Source organism: Hakea prostrata, chromosome 3, assembly GCF_041222555.1.
Source record: "Hakea prostrata isolate BN-2017 chromosome 3, UWA_Hpros_2, whole genome shotgun sequence".
Classification (NCBI taxonomy): domain Eukaryota; kingdom Viridiplantae; phylum Streptophyta; class Magnoliopsida; order Proteales; family Proteaceae; genus Hakea; species Hakea prostrata.
Window position 1 is genome coordinate 71,786,062 of NC_142602.1, and position 22,996 is coordinate 71,809,057.

Below are 22,996 nucleotides of genomic sequence, written 5' to 3' on the forward strand. Positions count from 1 at the left end.
ATCCCTATTTATCCTCTCCTCTCTCATATTCTCTTTCTATTTATTCTCTTCCTTTTCTATAAGTATGGGTTAAGGAAAAATTGGAAAAAAATCTTCTTCACAATTAGGTATTCTTTTTCTTTTTCAATTTATTTATCGTTTCTTTTTTTTATTTTATACTATTTGTTTCTTTATTTCTTCTACAATTTTTGTTATTTGATTTTATACTGTGAATAAAATGTCTATAGTTAGTAAGGTAAAACTACCATTGATTTGCATCTACTAACAAATAAAATTTTGGTTTGCGTATGACTTTCTAGGTTTTTTTTTTTTTTGCTTTAATTTATCTATATTTGTCAAAAAAACTTATTATCAATAATGGGCTCTACAAAATAAGCATTAGTGCTTCCCAATGGGAAGGTTATCTAGACTTTTATTCTTCGCCCTCGCCCCCCCCCCCCCCCACTTTTGAATCCTGTGTCCGCCCCTGAAAACCAGTACACAGAACAAGATATAACAGAATAAGAGAAATTACATTTTGAAATTTAGCATTATCCACTGACGGAAAACTCCACTCTCCTTGCTGTAAACAATTTGAAACAGTCATACACACGTATGGTGTATATCATCATAATAAAGATAACACGCACGCTCACATCTATTAGTCGAAGCATTCTTAGATAAAAGGTTATATGTATGTACGAGTGAACACAAATATTGCTCTTTTGAGTCACTTCTTTGCTTCTTTGAAGCAAACTTAATTTTACATTTTGATTGCTCTCTTGTCAATCTGGTCTTCAATACTTGATTGAAACTTTTGTATTTGAGAACTTGTGAAAGTAGAATGATATTTCTATAAAATGGTAATAGTGTGGATCCCCCATACAAAATCCTTATTGACACACATATCGTGTATATCATCACGATAAAAATTAACATGTACGCTTACATCTATTAGCCTAAGCATTTTTAGATAGGATGTTATATGTATATACGGACCTAGTTACAAGTTTAAAAATTGAAGTGATTCGACCACAAACTTCACAATCTAGCTCTAGGTTTCCCATGGAGAAAGAGAATACTAGACCACAATGAAAGAATAGGATTTAAATTATCCGCTTAACTTTCATTTTACAAATAAGGTGACTCCTTAATTATATCAATTCTACGTATCAGAATAAGTGTCAGGGGAGCACAATCCTCTATCAGGAAGAAAATTTTGAAGAAGGCACAATTCTCTATTAGGTAAAGGATTCATACTCGTGCGTTCAGGGCAGTGTTTCATAGAATTTTTTTTGGTGACTTGAGAAGAGGTTGCCGGAAATTTCATAGATATTTTTCATAGGTAAGCAAAGAAAAGCCATGCGATGATGTAGTAAATCGTGGATATCCAAAAAGAATCCTTTTTATCATTAATTTTTTACGATGATATGACAAGTTTGTGATGATGGTTCAGAAAATAATATTTTCCTTTTCCAAATTTTTCAAGACTTAAGAAAAAAAAAACCAGATGACAAAGATGTGAAATGTAAGAAATTTCTTACAAAACACCCAAGAAAGTGGTAAGATCTTTCACTTATCCTTTCTTTGGGTTGAAAGAAAGTTTTATTTCTTCGATATGGATACTAACATTTAAATATTTTTATATTCATATTTGAATGATAACAAAGAGTAATTTAGATATTTTAAACTATCACAAGGAGGGACAATACTTCATCTCTCACGAGAACGAGATGTAAAACTTAAAATAATAATAATAAATATAAAGTTTAGGAGAGAAGGTAACCTTAAATCAAAATTAATCAACCAATTAGCAATAGATAGAAAACCGAGTCATGGTCAGTTGACAAAGTCACTAGTGGTTATATAGGAAAATGATATGTTAAAACTTCCTTATAAAATAAAACAAAAAAAGTCATGTGATGTGTCTAGTCATTATTGGTCATCTAGAAAATTTAATTTTTGAAAATTTCTTAAAATAAAACAGACAAAGTCATGTGATGGCGTGTAAAATTGCTAGAAATTATCTAGAAATATCAAATTTTAAACTTAAACCATGTGATGACGTGAAGAAGTCACAAAATGATTATATAGAAAATTCTGAGCAATGCGATGAAGAAAGTGGTAGAAGTTCCACAAAATTCATTTATTTTCATACTCATCTAAACCCTGCTCCTCAACTTCAGAGTTGGAGGGAAGCATTATCCAAAGACCAAGAAAATGTCAGCTACTCATCAGATCTCCTCTTCTTCTTCTTCGTCATCATCATCATCAACAACTACTTCTTGTCGTAAGATGAATTATGAAGTATTTTTGAGCTTTCATGGCAAAGATGTTCGTACCAATTTTGCTGACCATCTCTACAGAGCCTTAACAGGAGGTGGAGTTCAAACTTTTAGGGACTCTGAAGAACTCCATAAGGGAAACGAGATTGAAGAGGAGATACTCACAGCAATCCAACAATCAACGATCTCAATTCCCATATTCTCAGAGAGTTATGCGTCGAGTAAGTGGTGTCTTAAAGAGCTAACCCATATGTGTGTATGCAGAAAAACACTAAATCAAATAGTCATGCCCATTTTTTACAAAGTCGAGCCAAGGGATGTGCGAGGCCAGAAAGGAAAATATGAAAAAGCCTTTGAGCAACACCAAATCAATATGGCATCCAATGTGAAAAAGTGGAAGGATGCATTGAAAGAGGTTGGAGAATTGGATGGTTGGCATGTCAAGGATGAAACGTAAGTCCAATTGTTATATTTACTCAATTACTATTAGTATTTTACAAAATCATGATAAATCACCATCCAAAGGAAGTTAGATTTTTCGTATATTTCCATTCATATGACCAATTTGCATTAGTTGTATGGTATAAAGAAATATCTATGAATGGATTATGGGAAAATCATGTTACTATTATAAAAACACGAATTCATTGAGAGTAGCTATATTTATTCTTAAGAAATACCCTCGATCTTTCACTAAGAGAATATGATTAATTATGTCTAAAATGTAATTCTATATTCTCATTTTTTTTTTTTATTATGATCCTATGTTAGTCCTAACTGTAATTAATTCCTTCCACTGAAACCCAAATTAAGTGGTTTTTTATATTCATGCATAGATCTCCGATGGTGTTAATTTCCCTTGGAATTAATTCTATTAAAAACAACCCTCACAAGAAAAGGGGGGAAAACACCACTACCAGTAAATCCAATCATTCATTTTTTGTTACAAAACAGGGTCAAAAGACCCAAAAAAAACAAAACAAATCAAACTAGAGCATAACTCTTAAGCCAATCCTCTCCAAGGATGTCTGTCATTTCCTGTGGGGGATCATTGAAAAAGACCAGATCATCTCTTCCAATTAGCCGCCTCTTAGACAACCAATCAACAGCCTTGTTATTTTCACGCCTCACATGACTAAATCTAACATGGCCTCGAGAAGCATATAGGCTTCGAATTTCAGCAATTAATCTTCCCATCGATCCTTGCTCGTTAACTTCGGGTCCAAGGAACCTTATGGCCTTCAGCGAGTCTGATTCTATTTGGAGTGGCCATGCTCCCATTTCCAACGCTCCCTTTACCCCTTCTTTGATTGCGCGCATTTCTGCCTCTACTACATGACATAGAGGAATCTTGATAGCAAATCCTCCTTTGAACAGGCATTCTTGATCCTGGATCACCCCAGCTAATTGAGCGTAGCATTCCTTCACTTTCACAGCAGTATCTGTGTTGCACTTAAACCATCCTCTTCTTGGGCATGTCCACCCTAAAACTTCCAAGTCCTTATTTGGATCAAGAACAGGGCTTCGGCATGTTGTCCAAGCTTCCTTATTGGCTTGATAAAATTTCTCGATAATGAGCACACCATTCCCTGGTCTGGAAAAATCTACCTCATGGATATCTCGATTTCGCCATCCCCAAAGAAATTGTAAGGTACACACAAATTGCTCAGGCCAATTGTTGCTCCATTTGGCAGCAAACCCACAGATATTGGCATAGATCCATTATTGCTTTTCGCACCTAAAAAACCATATTTGATATTGTGGTTTAACCATACGTTTCCAAATACTTCTTGCAAAGCAACAATCCCTAAATACATGTAATACATATTCCACCTCTGTCATGCAAAGATTGCATTTATCATTATCTTGAAGATGCAAGTGGCACTTTTTAGTATTAGTCATCAACCTATTCTTTACACCTAGCCAAAAGAAACTGCAAAATCGGTTTGGGAGATGAAGTTTCCAAGAAGTATTCCAAAAATTTTCATCGAATATTCCCATATGTACAGCTGGTTCGTTCTTTATCAATGTCTCATATGCAGAGCGTATCAAAAAAATACCTTCAGTGGATGGGATCCAAGACATCACATCAGATCCATTGTTACTAGAGGGGAGTGGGAAATCCTTCAGTTTGGTGCAGATTTCTGTAGGGAGGTATCCCTCAATTTTTGTTGTCCATTCCATGCCATTACTTTCCAAATATTGGTTAACGACTTCCCACTGCCACTGACTGGGAACTGGAAAAATCACATGGTCTTCCAAATTACCTTCTATGTCTAACCAGTTGTCCCTCCAGAAATCAGTGTTCCTTCCATCTCCAGTTTTTATTTTGCAATGCTCTTTCATTCTATTTTCAACTCTGCAGATAACTCGCCACAATGGAGAATCAGGAGAGGCTGCTTTAAAGGGGTGTTTACGCCTTTTTTATCCATATTTATCTTGAAGAAATGCTGACCACAGTGAGTTTTGCTTTTTAACCCCCAAGCGAGTTTCATGATAAAGGCTTCATTCATCACCTGAAGCTTCCTAAAGCCTAAACTGTCTTCCACCTTCGGTCTACAAGTCTCATTCCAGCTCACAAGATGTGCTTTTTTTTTTTTTTTTTTTTCGATTGGACTCGCCCCATATAAAGGCTCGAGTTAGTTTTTCAACTTCACCAAAGACCCCTTTTGGAATCAAAGCTGTCTGCATCGAATAGTAAGGTATAGTCATTACAACTGATTTTGCCAGGACAATTCGTCCTGCAAGGGAAAGCGAAGAGAGTGTGATTAATTATGTCTATAATAAAAGCACGAATTCATTGAGGATAGTTATATTTATTCTTAAAAAATACCCTCAATCATTCGCCAAGAGAGTGTGATTAATTATGTCTAAAATGTAATTCTATACTCTCATTATTTCTTATTCTGATCCTATGTTAGTATTAATTGTAATTAATCCCCTCCACTAAAACCCAAATTAAGTGAATTCTGGTATTCATGCATAGATCCCAACTGTCTCAATTTTCCTTGGAACTAATTCTGTTAAAAAGAAGACCCGCCAAAAAAGAAAAAGAAAATCACCACTACCAATAAATTCAATCATTTATTTACAAAAAGAAAGGGAAAAGAAACTTAATCCTTTATAATATATTATTATTAATCTAATACCCGAATTAAATATCTCTACATATTCATGCTTAAAGCCCTATAGTCTTAATTCCCATTAGAACTAAATATTCTAGAACTCTCACCAGAAAAAGAATTAAAAAAGCAAATCTTATACAATTTAGCACTATTTTTAATTATTCATCTCCACTAAATTCAAATTAAATGCCTTTTGATATTCTTGCATAGAATTTAATAATATTTAAACAATCCGTAAAAAATAAAAATAAAAATAAAATAAAATAAAATAAAATAACAAAAAGTTGTATGCATATCATTCAAGGCAAAAATACTCAATTAAAATTTTTACATTAATGTTTAAGAACCCATCAAAACCATTACCCTCAGGTTTATTCTCACCTCTAGATGGTTTATTGCTATGTCTTATCACTTTGAACTTTTTTTTTCCTTCTTGTCTTTTTCTGATCAAAATATTTCATGTTTATTTATAAATTTTTAAGTAAACAGGGTGATTGTATTATAATAGAATAAAAATAGTACATACAAAAATTAAATAAAAATTACACACAAATATAAGCCTTTCGTACATCATCTGCTTTTAAAAAGCGAGGCAAATATACTAGATGAATAGATCTCATAAACTCCTATCATTTGTTTTGTAGATAACAATCCAACCAAATGATCAGCATAACTATAATTCTGATTACTAAATAAATTGCACTTGATATTTTACCAGTAACACAATAAATTTTGATAACTTTTGACTATTCTAGATTTTCACGATGTCTCAGAATTAGTATAATTCTGATTACTAAATAAATCTTAGATGTGAAGATCCAAAAAATAGATGATTTAAAAATGGAGAGCCATATTGGTTGTAAGTGACCATGACAGGATGAAATATTAGGATTTAGTTTAAAAGTAAATTAGTTTTCTAAATGACCATACCAAAATAAATACAAAAAATTAAAAAGAATAAAAGAAAATAAAAATTTTAAGGATACCCCAAAATGAATAACAAAACATATCCCAAAAAAATACACCAATTTGGCAATGACATCCAAAATGTCTCTTAAATTTGCATAATAGTACATTCTATTAAGGGCCTATTTGGTTACATGAGTTTGGAGATTTCAAATATCTAAAGATTACAAATCTATGGAGTCATAATTTATATAATTAACTGTTTGGTTAACTGAATATGTGGGATGAAATCCGTGGATTCATCTGTATTTTTGTGAATGCACAAATGCTTAGCATTTTTATAGTAGGGATGAAATCTCTGGATTTCACCCCATACCATAAATCTACCGATTCACATTTTTAGTGTAAAAAAATGAATCTCTAGATTTTATGAATCTAGAGATTTTCACTACCAAATTGGTATAAATCTCGCATTCATGAATCCAAAGATTTCAAATCTCTGAATTCATGTAACCAAACAGGCCCCAAATAAATTTTAGTCATGTTTAAATAATCTCATACTTCCTAAATTGCCCTTTAGATGTTGTGACTTTACAGTATTCCCCATAATCCCTTACCTACATTCAAATTTGGAAAAATTTGAGAGACTCTAAAAAAGGTGATTAAAATGTTATTCTAAAATTTTCCAAATAAATAATTAAACATTTACATTTTTTTATCCATTATACCTTAATTTTTATGGGAATAAATAAAAAAAAATCTACCAAAAAATATTTTATTATTTTTTAAAGAGTAAATTATTAAGAAAATTTTTAAATTTTTAACATTATTAAAATTTTTTTTTTTTAATGTTAACACGATTTTTTCTATCCATTCTATTCTTTTAGGGAGTAAAATATCAAATAAATAAAATGTCATGAGGATTAGTAAAAAAATTATAAGAGTAAATTATTAAAAAGTATTTAAATAAAGTATCAGGACTAAAATTGTAGGAGTAAATTGGTTAAATACCTTTAAAATAACATGGGTAGTGGTTACTAAATTTAAAGATTAAGATATTCAAAAAAAAAACATTAAAACGATACTTTAGTAGTCAAGGTCAAAGTTTTTATTAAAAAGAAATGAAAAGCATTAAAATAGGTCATAACTAAATATTTTCAAAATTAAAACCCATCAAATAACCTTATAAAGTAAATCTTTTTCAAATACATAGATTAAGGAAATTTTTCTAAAGTATAGGCTAAGATTAAGGGCAATATTGAAAAGTAACATGATATTAAGGACAATTTAGGAATTATGAAATTATCTAATTATGATTCAACGGAATTTTCTAATAGAGTGTACCATTGTGCAAATTTAAGAGACATCTCTGTCAATTTGATATATTCTTGAGGTGTATGCTTTTCACCATTCTATTTGGGTGCCCTAAAGTTTTTCCAAAAATAATATACAAATACAAAGTAATAGGTTTATTAGTTGTGGTTACTATTGCATGAAATATGCTCTCCATGTTTTAAAAAAAATATAAAAAAAATGCTCACCATATATTCTATTTTTTATATTAGTTTATATATATATTTGTAGGAATAATAGTTAACTCATATACTGTATCTTTTCTGTATTCTCTATACGAACGTTAGAATCAAATTTTGGGCAAGTTAACAGAATACTAGGGATGAGTTGTTGAGCGATCCATTGAGCTAATGTTTTCTTATTTTGTATGTGTTTTTATTCCATTACTAAAGAAAGGGAAAATTTTCTATCTCTCCTTAGTACTTAAGTTCAATTTACTCTTATTTTTCTCTCAAAAGTTTCATCTTTGATTCCTCCAAAAGTAAACTTGTACTTCTTCTCTGCTAATATTTAAAAATGGCCAATTTACCCTTTGTTTTTACCTCTTTAATCAGTTATGTTGATTTCTTAATTATTTTTCCTTTTCTTATTTCTTTTTCTCCCTCTTCATAGGAATCCATATCTAGATTTTTTTTATTTTTTTTCATTCTTCTTTTCTAGAAACTTTTATTTCTTATAAGAATTGATTTAATGTGGTGATTAAATATATTTTTAAATTTTTTTGTCTTCCTCAATAAACATGATTAGATGTCATTCTCTTTGCCATAGCATTGCAATTGAGGAAGATTACCATTCATTTGGTTTGTCTACCAATCATCTCCCATCTGAATGACACAAATGCCTCTATTGATTGGGCAGCCATAGGCATCTTATCTCATGTCCAGTCTTTACTTTCAGATTTTCTTTCGATTCATTCTAGATTTTGTTTTTAATCATCCTAAGAATATATTGGCAAAATTACCTTGTTGTCTAGGTGGCAAGTTCCACCCTTCATTATAGACCCGTCTTTTTTTTCAATGAGATCTTTCTCCCCTTCGTTTTTCATTAATAAAATTTCCATTTTCAGACAAAAAAAAATGATTAGATGTATTTTCTTTTTTGAATTTCTCCCTCTTTTATAAGAATCCATCAAATAAAATAAAAGACTTCTATAAAAGAGGGGGGGGGGGGAATAAAAACACACCTAATTCCATATTATGGATTCTTTATTAAAAAAAAAAAAAAAAAAAAAAAGAGAAAAGGAAGAAAAATTTTTATCAACAAAAGAAATAAATTGCTTTAATTAGCTAAAAGGACAAAAATACAGGGTAATTTGCCCATTTTTAAATATCAGGAAAAAAAGTAGAAGTAAGAGTTTTTTTTTGGGGGAGTCAAAGAGTAAAACTTTTGAGAGGAGAGTAACAATAAGTAGAGAGCAAGTATAGGGAAGTGATAGAAATTTTCCCTTAATGTAAGTCATTGGATTCCAATTGAATGAAATGTTAACATGATGTCAACTAAACATATCCTCACCCCTCATCTCCTCAAATGCCCACTGCACCAGCAACAGTACTAACAATTGTTTTTGCAATGATGTTCAAAAGGTAATAGCCACCATTGCAATTTCTACGATATAGATGACCATTTTGATTCACACTATTTTCAAAATGGATATCCATCCTCTTGGCCTTTACGGGTAAAATGATGATAATAATCATCGTAATCTAGCATTCTCCAAACCACAGTGTTGCAACACGATTGTTCAGCCACATGGACATCTTTCTTCTTAACATATTGCTATGAGTATGTCTCACTCCTCGCACCAGTAGCATTTGTCTCTATCCCTCCTACAATAACAAGTGAACAAATCAAGTAGCTTTTTTCTCAGCTTCCAACTGGTAATCCACGCCCATTAACTAAATTTGCAGGTACTTCCATGTCGTTGTGTTATTCCTCTTGGATAATTGATACCTGTGCAATTAACTCTAGATCTCTTTTTTTCCACTAAAAGGGTCATTTTGTATTAAAATACAAAGAGCACAATATTAATCATATAAGAAGGAACCAAACCTCATACCTGCAACATCAGTTGCCCCCAATACACCCAACCTCACAAGTTCTTATTCACAGATAAGCAAGAGAAAAGAAACTAGAGTTTGAACTGAGAGTGTCCAGATGCCTTGAGATCCAGATCACACTTTATAGATGTTGTCCAAGGCGAATTAACCTCTTAATGTCCCAATCTGGCAGCATTATTTGCCAAGAAATCAACAGCCTTATTATTTTCCCTATAGCAATGGGAAATCTTCCAAACAATGCTTGTTACATCCCCCAACCAGTACCCTAACCGCAATACCCGGAGGTGTGATTCCAAGTCCCACGGTAAAGTTAGGTAAATCACATAACCACATAGCACACTAACACAATCATGAGCAACGAATAATAAATGTTTAACTTTATTAAGAAACAAATCAAAGAGATAATCTTGGAACATAATCAAAGTGCGGAAAATAAATTGAGACCAATCAAAAGATCATCTACAAGGTATAGCGGAAATAATTCCATAGATCAAACGCGGAAGAGTAGATCAAAACTCTAAAGAAATCTAAAGTTATTACAATGGAAACAAAGTCTAGAAGAACAATAAATAAAACTATTCTAAATCTTCCATAGGCTTTTCTTCTTCGCCCTGGATTTATGCTCTTGCAACTTCAAATCAGCTTCTAACTCATGATCCCACTGGCGAATGAGATGCTACCTGCTACTATTAATAGGAGCCATCAGTGTGGTCCACACCAGTGTACTGGTCGTACCACTAGTCCACAGCTGAATCAAATAGGGAAGGGTCCTCCATACTGGTGCATGGGATCTCTTCCATACCTGTAAAGTCATCTAAAAATATATCCCTTGAAGGGTGAGCTCAAAAAAACTCAACAAGTAGTTCCAATACAATAAACAACTACAAGCATTACAAAGCAAGCAAGATGCAACGATATGACACAATGTATGCTAGTATGCTTCTAACTTTAAGTATGTTGGTCTCTATTGACAAGCAAGCATTAACATACAACACCATACTCCTCTGGGTAGGTCTCAAATCACTCTCCCTCACGGCTCTGATGCACGTTTTTTGGGTTCTCCGATGGTAATTGGGTCGTACATCCATTTTAGACATTCCATGGCTGTGGTTTAGGTCAACACTATTGCTCACCACCATTGGTCTGAGTACTGGCGCATGTCAGGGTTAATACTTGCCCAATGCAAGTCATCCACTGAGTCACATCTACTCGGAGTCAGATACTCCCTTCCGGACACTAGACAGTCCATTCTGATATGATAGCCTCCCTTCCGTGCCTATGTAGTCCATTCCGGTATCTCCATTCCTAGAGTCACTGTCTCCCTCTCGGACATGTAGACTCTCAATCCTATTGGTCATCCACATATAATAAGCGGGAAGCTCTCATGTCCTCTCATGGGTTGGTTAACGATCTTGAGTGCCCATGAGTCCAAGTTTATTACGTGCAACCCTACCAATGAATGGCCCCCACAATGTGAATTACGTCCTCTCACAGCTCGATGCACATCTTTTGAGAATTTTCATTGTTGCCACGAGTCACTCAGTCACAATTTCCCTTCTGGTAGGGTCAGATATGACAGGGTTTCCCTAGCCAAACTAATCTAGACCGGATCCTAAGGATGCCATCTAGTAATAAGGGAAAGAGCCAAGGGACATCATAGGAAAGTGTCCCATACCATCTCCACTAATGTCCAATGACAGAAATGCCAAAAGGGCATTCCCCATTCTCCAATCACAACACATCATGATTCCATAAATATCGCATTAGCGTCCAACTCACAATCACATCATTCATAATCAATAACAGTATGTAAATCATGTCATGAATAGCCTACTATATTACAGAAGTATTACAACGTAGAAAAAGTACAACTACAGTAGCTAACACATGCACATTAGTCCTAACATATCAAAGCATGTATTTTTGCATATTGTGAGTGAACATACTCACCTTATTCAACTTTATAAACTTTGAGTAAGAGATCAGATAGCAAGTCCAAAATCACCAAAATAACCCTAAATAAAAATGTAGAGAATATAAGGAACAAACTCTAATGATTGGAGACAAAACGGAGGCAAAACAGAGAAAAGTTGTTGTCAGGCACACCTTTGGTCGATGGCCTTGGTTGATTGTATCAACCAAAGCTACTATGCATGGATAGTAACTTCCATCTTGATTGGAAACTCTTCGAATCACATCGGAATAGTCTGAAATTAATAGAAAATTTCTAAAATAACATATAGAGACTTTCTATGATTATCTAAACATCAAACAAGGCCATTGGAATATAAATCTAATAAATCACCTAATAGGCTTAATTCGCAGATTCTCACGAAAAGGCTAGAATGAACGGGGATTCATTCTAAAGATAAGAAAATAGTAGATCATGCATAGAACAACCTAAGAATAGATCTAACATAGATTAGAATCAAAGAACTACAATAAGAGTAAATCATGGTCTCCTACTATATCAGAACATTGAAAACACACCTTATTGTCTAAGGAAAGAGTAGAGTGAATGGTAATTCACTCTAAGACTATAAGGATCAGAGATTAGGCCATTACAGTAGTGTAAGACATTCCTCACAGTCAAAACAAATAGTAGAAATAGTAGAGAGAATAGATCAATGAAGTATAGTATTGAATACTAACCTTGTAAAAGAAGAATCAATGGAGAAACTTCTCTTGGATGCTTGGAATCAACTTTGGGCTTGAAGAGGAGGCTCTGGGGTTCTTCTCATGTTCAGCAAAGTCTAAGAGTCAAAGTGGTTAGGTTTAGTCCGAAGTTACATATAAATAGAGCTCCAAAACCTAAAACTTCCCAAAATAGACAAATCTGCCCCGAGGTTGCTTTGGTCGATGGTCTTGGTCGATGGGATCGACCAAAGGGTTCCCCCCTTGCAAATTGCTGAATTTTGGTTTCCAAAAACCAAAACCACCACTTGGGTCCTCAACCAACTTAAGAAAGGGTCTTACCTGACTCCATAGGACCTCCCGAAGATGTCAACACTGTACTCAAGGTCCATCTACCAAGTCCAACATCACTTAGGCTAAATCTTCTTCCAAAATCACACAAGGTTTCCAATATGGGATCTTCACTATCAATCTCCATTGGTTCAAGGTCAGAACCAATAGGTTCAACAGAGAGGGTCCACAACTGTCTTCTATCTTCACTTTGGGTCTTCGGACCGATAACATAGGTTTCCAGATAAGGGTTGGTGCGAGATTTCACAATGCTGGCTAAGAATGATTCTAGGCCTCTCCATCATTGTAGGATGATCCAGGGGACTTTCCTTTGTTGTATCAACATCACTACAACCACTTAATCACATTCAACCCATAGTCGTTGCACCTCCATCCTTTTTGCCCATTCCAAACCTTGCATGAAGGCCTCAATTTCAGCTTCAAAATTGGTTTTAACCCCCAAAAAAGTACCAAAGTTAAAGACAATAGCTGCTGCCTCATCTCTAATCACCCCCCCCCACACCAGTTTTTCCAAGATTACCCAAGGAGCATCCATCAATATTAAGCTTTACCCACCCTGCAAATGGTGGCATCCAAAAAATTTCTTGACGACAACTAGAGCTCTTAATAGTGCATGTCAATCCTATCGCCCTTGATTGGGCAAAAACATTTGGTGAGACCATCCTTCCTTCAATCACATAATCATGATGAGAAAGATCGAAGAGAAAATGATACATCACCCAATCTTTAGAGAGCATCAATTCCTCGAAACTACATTTATTTTGGACAGACCACAAGTAGTATAGGAGGAGAAAACACCCATTCAACCAAGCAGCCCCTGAAGGTGAGGATACCTATGCAATTAACTGACTATAAGATTTCAGACTCTAAATTATTTTCATCTTATACCCCATCCACATCTGGTTCTTTTATTCATTTACCTAATGGGTCTAATGTGCCAGTTACAAATGTTAGAATTGTTTGTTTATTTTCAAAAGTTACCTTATCTAATGTCTTTACATGTCCCCTCATTTGAATAAAATTTATTGTGTGTTAGTCAAAATTACTACCTAATCTAACTGCAATGTTATTTTCTTCATGATTGTTGCCTTTTTCAAGACCAACAGATGAAGACGACATCTAAGACAAGTAAAGACACGGTGGTCTATATCTTCTAGAATCATTCCTTCCCATGGCTTCTGTGATTCCTCCTAATTCCCATTTTGATATTTGGCACTAGCGCCTTTGTCATCTTGCTTTTCCCATTTCCCCTAAATTCAAGAATTCAAATACTACTATGTGTTTTTCCAATAAATGCACTTGCACTGTGAACCCACTAGCAAAACAAACCCGCTTACCATTTTCCTCTAGTATGATCTTTATTAAATCATGTTATAAATTTATGCATCTGGACAATTGGGGTCCTTATAATACTTACTCACTTTCTAGGGCTCGATATTTCCTAACTATGGTGTACGATTACTCATGTAGTACATGGGTTTATTTAATGGCTTATTAGTCTATAGCTAATTCCTTAATAATTCATTATTTTTTTACCATGGTTCAAACTCAATTCAATGTCTCAATTCGTCAAATTTGCACTAATGATGCACAAAGTTTTCTTTTAATAAGGATACTTCACTCTTTTTTAATTCCTTAGGTGTGGTTCAACAATCTAGTTGTATTGACACCCCACAACAAAATGTTGTGGAGTTGAAACACTACCAACTTCTAAATATTGCTAGAGCCCTTCGTTTCCAATCAAATTTACCCTTTCAATTTTGGAGTGGATGCATTATTACCAATTAACCACTTACCAACACCTATACTCCAAGACAAAACTTCTCATGAAGTCCTTTTCAACCAAATACCTATCTTCTCTCACCTCAAAGTCTTTAAATGCATTTATTTTGGTTGAAAGCTAAACATCAAACATAAATTTGATCGACATGATTCTCCTAGTAGTTTGTTGGGACCTCATGGACAAAAGAGTTTCCAAATTCATGACATTTCCCAAATAACCATCTAGATTTCTTGTGATGATGTATTTCATGAAACCGTTTCCCCTACCAATTATATTCATCACCTACGACCTCCCCATCTCATGTGTTTCCTTTACTTGCGCCCCCCCCCCCCCCCCCCCTCCATCTAATGTTTATTGTGATACATATCCTCCTCCTCCAGCAGAAACCACCACACCCACGCTCATTAATCCTACCAGTGACTCCATCTGTAGTGAGTACACCTTCCACCAATGATACCACCACTTCTACCACTTCTTCAATTCCTCCTTCCACACGCCCCTCACGCATTCATCATAAACCAGGTAATTTAAAAGATCTCTATTTGCCTTTTTGCCCAAGCAAATTCGTTTTCAACTGTTGGCTAAGGTACACATCATCCCCTTGCAGGTTACTTAAGTTATCGTCGGTTTTCTCCTTCTCACTTATATTTTCTCACTACTCTAACTGTCACTACTAAGCCTACCAGTTTTGCCCAAGCCGTGAAACATAATGAGTGGTATGATGTTATGTAGAATGAGATTCCCTCTCTACCCCAAAACAATACTTGGTCTTATGTTCCATACCTCTTGCCAAGAAGATACCGGATCCAAGTCGTTTTTCAAAAGCAAAGGATGGGGCCGATGGTTCTATTGAGCAAAGAGACTCGTTTGGTTGCTAATGGATATATACGAATTAAAGGCATTGATTACCATGATACTTTATTTTCCCTTCTCACAAAACTTGATTTTGCACATGTTCTCCTTACCATTACAGTAGCTCATGTATGATCAATCCATCAATGAGATGTCAATAATGCATTTCTACATGGGGATCTTCTTGAGGAAGTATACATGACACCACCACATGAATATCATCGAAAGGGGGAAATATTGTTTGCAATTTGCGGAAGTCGTTGTATGGACTCAAACAAGCATCTTGCAGTTGGTTTTCCAAGTTATCAACTGCCCTACTTGGTTTTGATTTCACTCAATCTCAAGCTAATCACTCCTTGTTTGTTCACCGTCTAAACTTTGCTTCAATTTACATTCTAGTCTATGTTGACGATATCATCATAACAGACTTTGATGCTACTTTACTCCAAGCTATTAAAACTCATATCAATGAGCAATTTCATACCAAAGATATTGGAACTCTAAAATACTTTGGTGGCATAGAAGTTGCATGTTCTCATCAATGTCTTTACCTTTGCCAAAGAAAGTATACTCTTAACATTCTCAATGATTGTGGCATGACTGGCTCTTGACCCACATATTTTCCAATGGAACAAAATCTAAAGCTTTCCAATTTCACAGGCACCATTCTCTTTGATCCATCACTTATCGTCTCTTGGTTGGTCACTTTATTTACCTCATTGTCACTAGAATTGACATTGTCCACACTGTTAGCATATTAACTTAGTTTATGTGTTAGCCAAGGCAACCACATAAGCATGATGCACATCATTTATTAGGTAATTAAAAGGTACTTTTGGCCAAGACAAAATCCAGAACTGAACCACAAATTTCCCATTTGGAAAAGCACGAAACTCATGAGGACCGAAGTCCTCGCCAACAACGCGATTTCGCGAAACCTCAAAACTTGGTTCAGCCCGTTGGCCGCTGTTCATGAGGAATTCCCTTTCGGGGCCGGGATTCGGGACTGGGATTCGGGCCGGGGCTGGGCTTCCTAATTTTTAGCTTCCAAATTTTCAATTTTTTGTTTATTTCATGTTTTCCCAAATACCCGCTACCCCTTCCTCGGCTTCCCTATCCGTCGTTTCCCTCGGGTTGGTTTTTTGCTTTGTGCCGCCGTGCGGTTGTCGTTCTTGCCCTGGCTTGTCTGGGGGTCTTGTTCGTTGGTTTGGGGGGTTCGGCTGTCTCCGCCACTGTCCCTCTTGGCCCCTCTCCTGTTGTTTTTCCTTTTTGTACTATTTTGTTGTTATATATTTGTGTTGTGCTGTGTTGTTTATTGTGTTTTTGGCCTCTCTTGTGTTTGTCTTGTGCTTCTACTTGTTTTTTGAAAATACAACAAATGTTTCTTTATACTCTAATTGCTTAAATACGGGATCCCACCCCTCCTCCGCCTGGCCCGGCTTTCCCGTTTCCCCTATTTCCCGTTTCCACCTATTTCCCATTTTCCCGGTGCTGTTTCCTCGTTTTCCATGCTTTTGGCCAACACATCTTTCTTCATGCCCAACTAGATCTACATTTGCATGCTTATTGTGCCTCTGATTGGGCTCACCTTTGACTCGATTTACCGCAATGGGCTATTGCATTCTCCTTGGTTCTAGTCTAATTTCTTGGAAAACAAAGAAGCAACCTACTATATCTCAAAACTTGTTTTTGTAGTGTTCTCCTGACCATTACAGTAGCTCATGGATGCCCAGTCTATCAATTAGATGTCAATAGTGCAATTTTGCATGGGGATCTTCTTGAGGAAGTATATATGATACCACCACATGGGTATTGTGGAAGGGGGAAATATTGTTTGCAATTTGCAGAAGTCATTCTATGGACTCAAATAAGCATCCCGAAGTTGGTTTTCCAAATTATCAACTGCCCTATTTGGTTTTAGTTTCACTCAATCTCAAGCTAATCACTCCTTGTTTGTTCTTCTTCAACAGTCTACTTCAGTTTACATTCTAGTCTACGTTGACAACGTCGTCATAACAGGTTCTGATGCTACTTTACTACAAGCTATTAGAACTCGCGTCAATGAGCAATTTCATCCCAAAGATGTGGAACTCTAAAACACTTTCTTGGCATAGAAGTTGCACGTTCTCATCAGCATCTTTACCTTTTCCAAAGAAAGTATAGACTTAATGTTCTCAATGATAGTGGCATGAGTGCATGACTAGCTCTCAACCCAGAGATTTTCCAATGGAACAAAATCTAAAGCTTTCCAAGTTCCACAAGCACCATTCTTTTTGATCCATCACCAATCGTCACTTTGTTGGTGGCTTAATTTACCTCACTATCCCCAGATCTAACATTGTCCATACTGTTAACATATTAATTCAGTTTATGCATTAGCCAAGACAACCACATAAGCATGATGCACGTCATTTATTGAGGTAATTAAAAGGGACTCCTGGACGATACGTCTTTCTTCTTCATGCTCAACTGGATCTACTTTTACATGCTTTTTACGACTCTAATTGGGGTAGTTGCATTATGACTTGATGTTCCACAATGGGCTATTGCATTTTCTTGGTTCTAGTCCGATTTCTTGGAAAACAAAGAAGCATTATACTATATCACCGCTCATTTGGGCTATTGCATTCTCCCTAATTCTAGTCCAATTTCTTGGAAAACAAGGAAGCAATCTATTATATCTCGCTCATCATCTGAAGCTGAGTATAGATCCATGGCAGTTTCCACTTGTGAAATCACACGGTTTTCATTCCTATTATGGGACCTTGGTTTACCATTAAAAAATGCCCATCCTCTTATATTGTCATAATCAGGTGGCCCTTCACATTTATGCCAATCTAGTTGTTTATGAACACACCAAGCACATTGAGATAGATTGCCATGTCGTTCATGATAAAATACAACAAGGTTTGATTAAAACTGCAAAGATCGCTTCTGCTAATCAACTCAAAGATTTGTTTATTAAGTCTCTTGGTTGTGATCAATTTCAATGTCTAAAATTCAACTTTGGCATTCATGACCTAGATGCCTCACCTTGAGAGGGAGTATTAGTTGTATTTCTTTTTCTAAGTCAAGAGTATTAGTTGTAGTTACAGTTGATCAAATATGTTCACCATATATTTAGTTTTTCTCGTGGGTGGCCTTCTAGCACATTGGGTGGCAGCCTTTATTTAGAGGTATGAAGTCGAAGGAGATTTGTGGTTCAATCCTTCCTTCCCTTCACACCTTTCCCTTCCCCAATCCCATCCCCCTTGGGCATGTGGGTCCTCAGTCTCTATGACTGGCATCAACTTGGCCATATATATATATATATATATATATATATATATATATATATATATATATATATATATATATATATATATATATATATATATATATATATATATATATTCGTTTTTCACACTAGTTAAACTCATATCTTGTATCCTTTTTTTTTCTCCTGTCAGGAAATAAAAAGCATATCATTAAGTAAAAGAATGTAAGCCAGGAAACCTAGATGACAACCAGAGAAGAAGCAATTTGGTTTCGGGGAATAGCGCGGCCAACTCAAGCAGAGTTACTTGGAATGATTGGGCGTAGCGTGGGCTTCGCCGCCTCAAGCCCGCTCAACCCTAGCTAGGCGGTGGAAACTACCAAGCTGGAGTACGGGAGGGGCAGAGGGAATTTTCGGGGGAATGGTGAAATGCATGGAGATCGGAAAGAAGGTGGGACATTCCACCACGAACGAGAAAGGGAAAGACGGTGTGCTCCCTTACCAAGAAAATCTGCGAAAACATTACCCGTCCTACGAACAAAATTAAAAGAACCACATTAAAGTCCATAACAATCCGAATAATTTTAGAAACCAGACTAATACTAGACCAATCTAAGGAAGAACTAAAGCCTTGAAGTGCCAAAACGACCGGGAGACAATCGGAGTTCACTTGGATGTGAAATATCCCAAGGGAAAGTGTGAGAAGTAAACCATCTCTCACAGCCAGAAGTTCCATCAATGAGGTTGAGGGTCCAAACCCATTGTTGCATTGTGTGGCGACAAAAGATCCATTGGCATCCCATAGAATGCAGCTCCTCCCTCCTTTCTTCTATTGCTCTCCCAAGAACCATCCACAAAAACTTGAAAACAAACAATATCTCCTAAGTGATTTGCAAGGAAGTTGTTGATGATGATCCAAACCTAGAGTAGTATTCAAGAAATTTTGTATATCTGAAAATAAGAAAGATGAGTGATTTATAGTGTAATATATGGAAGCATCAATACCACAAAAAATAGCTGCATTCCTAGTATTCCAAATACACCAAATGAAAGTACTCCAAATTTGGTTTACTCGGTCCATATCCCCACAACCCTTAAATTTTGATTAAATAAACCATCCAATCATGAAATGGTCACCTCTAAACTCATCCACATTAATGCGAAGAGGGGAAAGTTCCCAACAACGCTTTGCATGGGGACAAAAGAATAGAGCATGACCCACATTCTCAACACTATGACCACACATAAAACATAATGGAGCAAGAGTAGCTTTTCTAGCAAATAAAGAACTACCAATTACTATTGCCTCATGAGATGTTCTCCAAAGAAAATGATTGATCTTAGGAAGGGTGGGGATATGCAATTTAATTTATTCCAAAAAAATAGAATGGGTAGATGATGAAGTAGTATTACCTTGAGCATTTAGCATAACCATACATTGGTAATATGCAGATTTAACTAAAGACTTACCATTTCTATTTTTGTACCAAATCCAAGAGTCATTAGTAATTGTAGACAAGAGAGGGATATTAAGAATGGCTTCTACCTCAATGGGGGTTAAAAAGGGATTGTATAAGGTGAATGTCCCATTATGTCTCTTCCCATTTAATTAACTCTCCCACCCAAGTGGGGCGGTTGTAAGAGGAGAGCTACTCATGCCCTTCAAAGTAAGAGAGGGCAACCAAGGATCCTTGTAAATGTGTGTGTGTGTTGGCCCCATTACCAATTTGTCTAACTAATCCATGCTTGAGAATATCCTTGCCAATAAGGATACTGTTCCAACCCCATGAACAAGAAGAAGGGGGTCTACAGTCTAGGAAAAGGGTGTCCTTTATGTATTTTGCATGCATTACTTGGGCCCACAGGGAGTCAGGGTTTGTGAGCAAATGCCATCTTTGCTTAGCCAACAATGCCTTATATATTGAGACACTGAACATCCCAAAAACCTAAACCCCCTCCCTTTTCTCTTTCCCAAAGTTATTCATTTTACTCAAAAAAAAAACCTTTCCCATGGTCATCCTTCCACCAAAATTGTTGGATTTTCTGATTCATTTGTTGCCATAATTCATTAGGAATGAGGAAATAGGACAATGCATATACCGAGAGGGAAAAAGCAACTGTTTTAATCAAAATTTCTTTCATTGCGGAGAAAGGAGTTTATCTTTCTAGCTTGATAATTTTAAGGCAAGTCTATTATGTATAAAAGAGAAAGTTTGTATTTTGGACTTACCAATAGATGAAGGAAGACCAAGGTAAGTACCATGAGATTAGACTTTTTTGATATCCAAAGTTGATACAATGTCACTCCTAGTGTCTTGGGGAGTCCTAGAGCTGAAGAGGACAACAAAGTTATCACAGTTGATATGTAGTCCTAAACTTAGTTCAAAATCTTGAAGGTTGACATTTATCTAAGAAGCATTTGATATAAGGCAAGGGAGAAAAGCATGCAAACATCGGCAAATAAAATATGATTAAGCTCTAGGGCACCAAGAGCAATTTTAATGCCTAGGAGTCTGGGATCCCTCTATTGGAAGTGAGTCTTTGGGACAGGGTCTTATGACATAGTGTCTTTGGAAGAGGATGAAAAGGTAAGGACTAAGGGGACAACCCTAACGAATATATCTTTGGGGGACAATTTTCTTGGAGAGGGCAACATTTATCTTGATCTGGTATTCCACCGTGGTGATTATATGCATCACCCACTGAACCCATTGATCAGCAAAACCAATGTATTTCAATGTATGTTCAATAGAAGACCACTCTAATTGTTATAGGCCTTGCACAGGTCAAGTTTCAGAGCCATTAATCCAAAAGTAGATTTTGACTTGTTGAAAAAATACAAATATTCATGGGCAATGTATATATCATTTGAGATAGTTTGACTTGGAATGAAGGCACTCTAAGTCTGGCTAATGATGGACTTAAGAATAGGTTTAAAGCAATTAGCTATACATTTGGCTATGACTTTGTAGGGAGTGGTACGAAGACTGATAGAACGAAAATGAGAGACCTCCTCATGGTGATTATCCTTTTTTATTCTCTATAAAAATGTTAGAATCACATGTTGGGTAAGTTAGCACAATTCTAGGAATTAGCTTTTAACATATTATTCTCTCTCATATCATATTATTCTCTCTCTCTCTCTCTCTCTCTCTCTCTCTCTCTCTCTCTCTCTCTCTCTCTCTCTCTCTCTCTCTCTCTCTCTCTCTCTCTCTTTATAAAAAAAAAAAAAAAAGAAAATATTGTCTCTCTTTCTCATGTTCTATTCACTTTTGTCTCCTAATTTGATTATTTAAAATAAAATTCCGAACAATACCAAAAGGAGAAGTATATTTGGATCAAAGCAGAAAGAGAGAAGTTGAGTTAACCCCCAAAACAATAAAAAAGAAGAGGAGAGAGAGAGAGAGAGAATATAAACTTTTTATTTTAGTGAGATTATGGGTTGTTTTAATTAAGGTAAAAGAATATTTTGAAATAAATAGTTTAATTGTTTTTTTTCATTTTGGTAGCATTAATGGTGGTTTAATCCCTGTAAATTTATTTACAATAATCTTGCTTAAGAAAGATCTTATTTCTCAAGATGACACTTGGCAACCATCCACCCATGTGGATTGGAATTAATTTCAATCCATGAGGGAGGAGGATCTCGAGTCCACCTTCTAGGAGAGTATGAGTTATATTCCTTTTTTTGGGTCAAGAGTATTAGTTGGAGTTACCATTCATCAAATATGCTCACTAATGGTTCCCCAGTCGGTTATTTCCCCTCTCGTGTTGGAATCCATCAAGGATTCCCTCACTCTCCTTACCTCTTCTCTCTTGCCTTAGAAGTCCTCTCATGTATCTTCCAATCAAGCATTGACCAGCAACTTATCTCCTCCATTCCCAAATGTATGTCTCTCAATCTCTCCCACCTTGCTTTCATTGATGATCTAATGATCTTCTCCAAAACTGATTATCAATCCATTTCCTCCATTCTATCAGCCCTCCCTACTTTTGAGTCTTTCTCCGGCCTCAAAGTTAACCTTGATAAATCTACCATCTTCCTCACTGTCATTCTTGACTCCTTGCGCTCTTCCCTCCTCCATCTCATAGGTTTCAAACTTGGTTCTTTCCCTATGACCTACCTTGATCTTCCCCTTATTCCTAGTAGGCTCACTCGTCACCATTGTTTTCCCATGCTTGACCATATTAGGAAGAATCTCCAACTCTGGAAAGGCAAACTCCTCTCCTTTGTTGGCCGAGTTGTGCTCATTAAATTTGTGCTCCAATCGTCATACATTTATTGGTGTGAATCTTCTCTCTTCCCAAATCTATCAGTCATGCTATGGAATCTCTTTTTTGTGCATTCCCGTGGAAGGGTCAATAAACCTCCCGCTTCCTTTATCCCATCAGTTGGTCAGCTATCTGTCCCCCAA

The 22,996-nt window shown here is 35.7% G+C and overlaps 1 pseudogene; it reads left to right on the top strand.

Moving 5' to 3' along the window:
- The window catches only part of LOC149022966 (disease resistance protein RPS6-like), a 63,187-nt pseudogene that overhangs the window by 35,334 nt on the left and 4,857 nt on the right, over nucleotides 1-22,996 (top strand).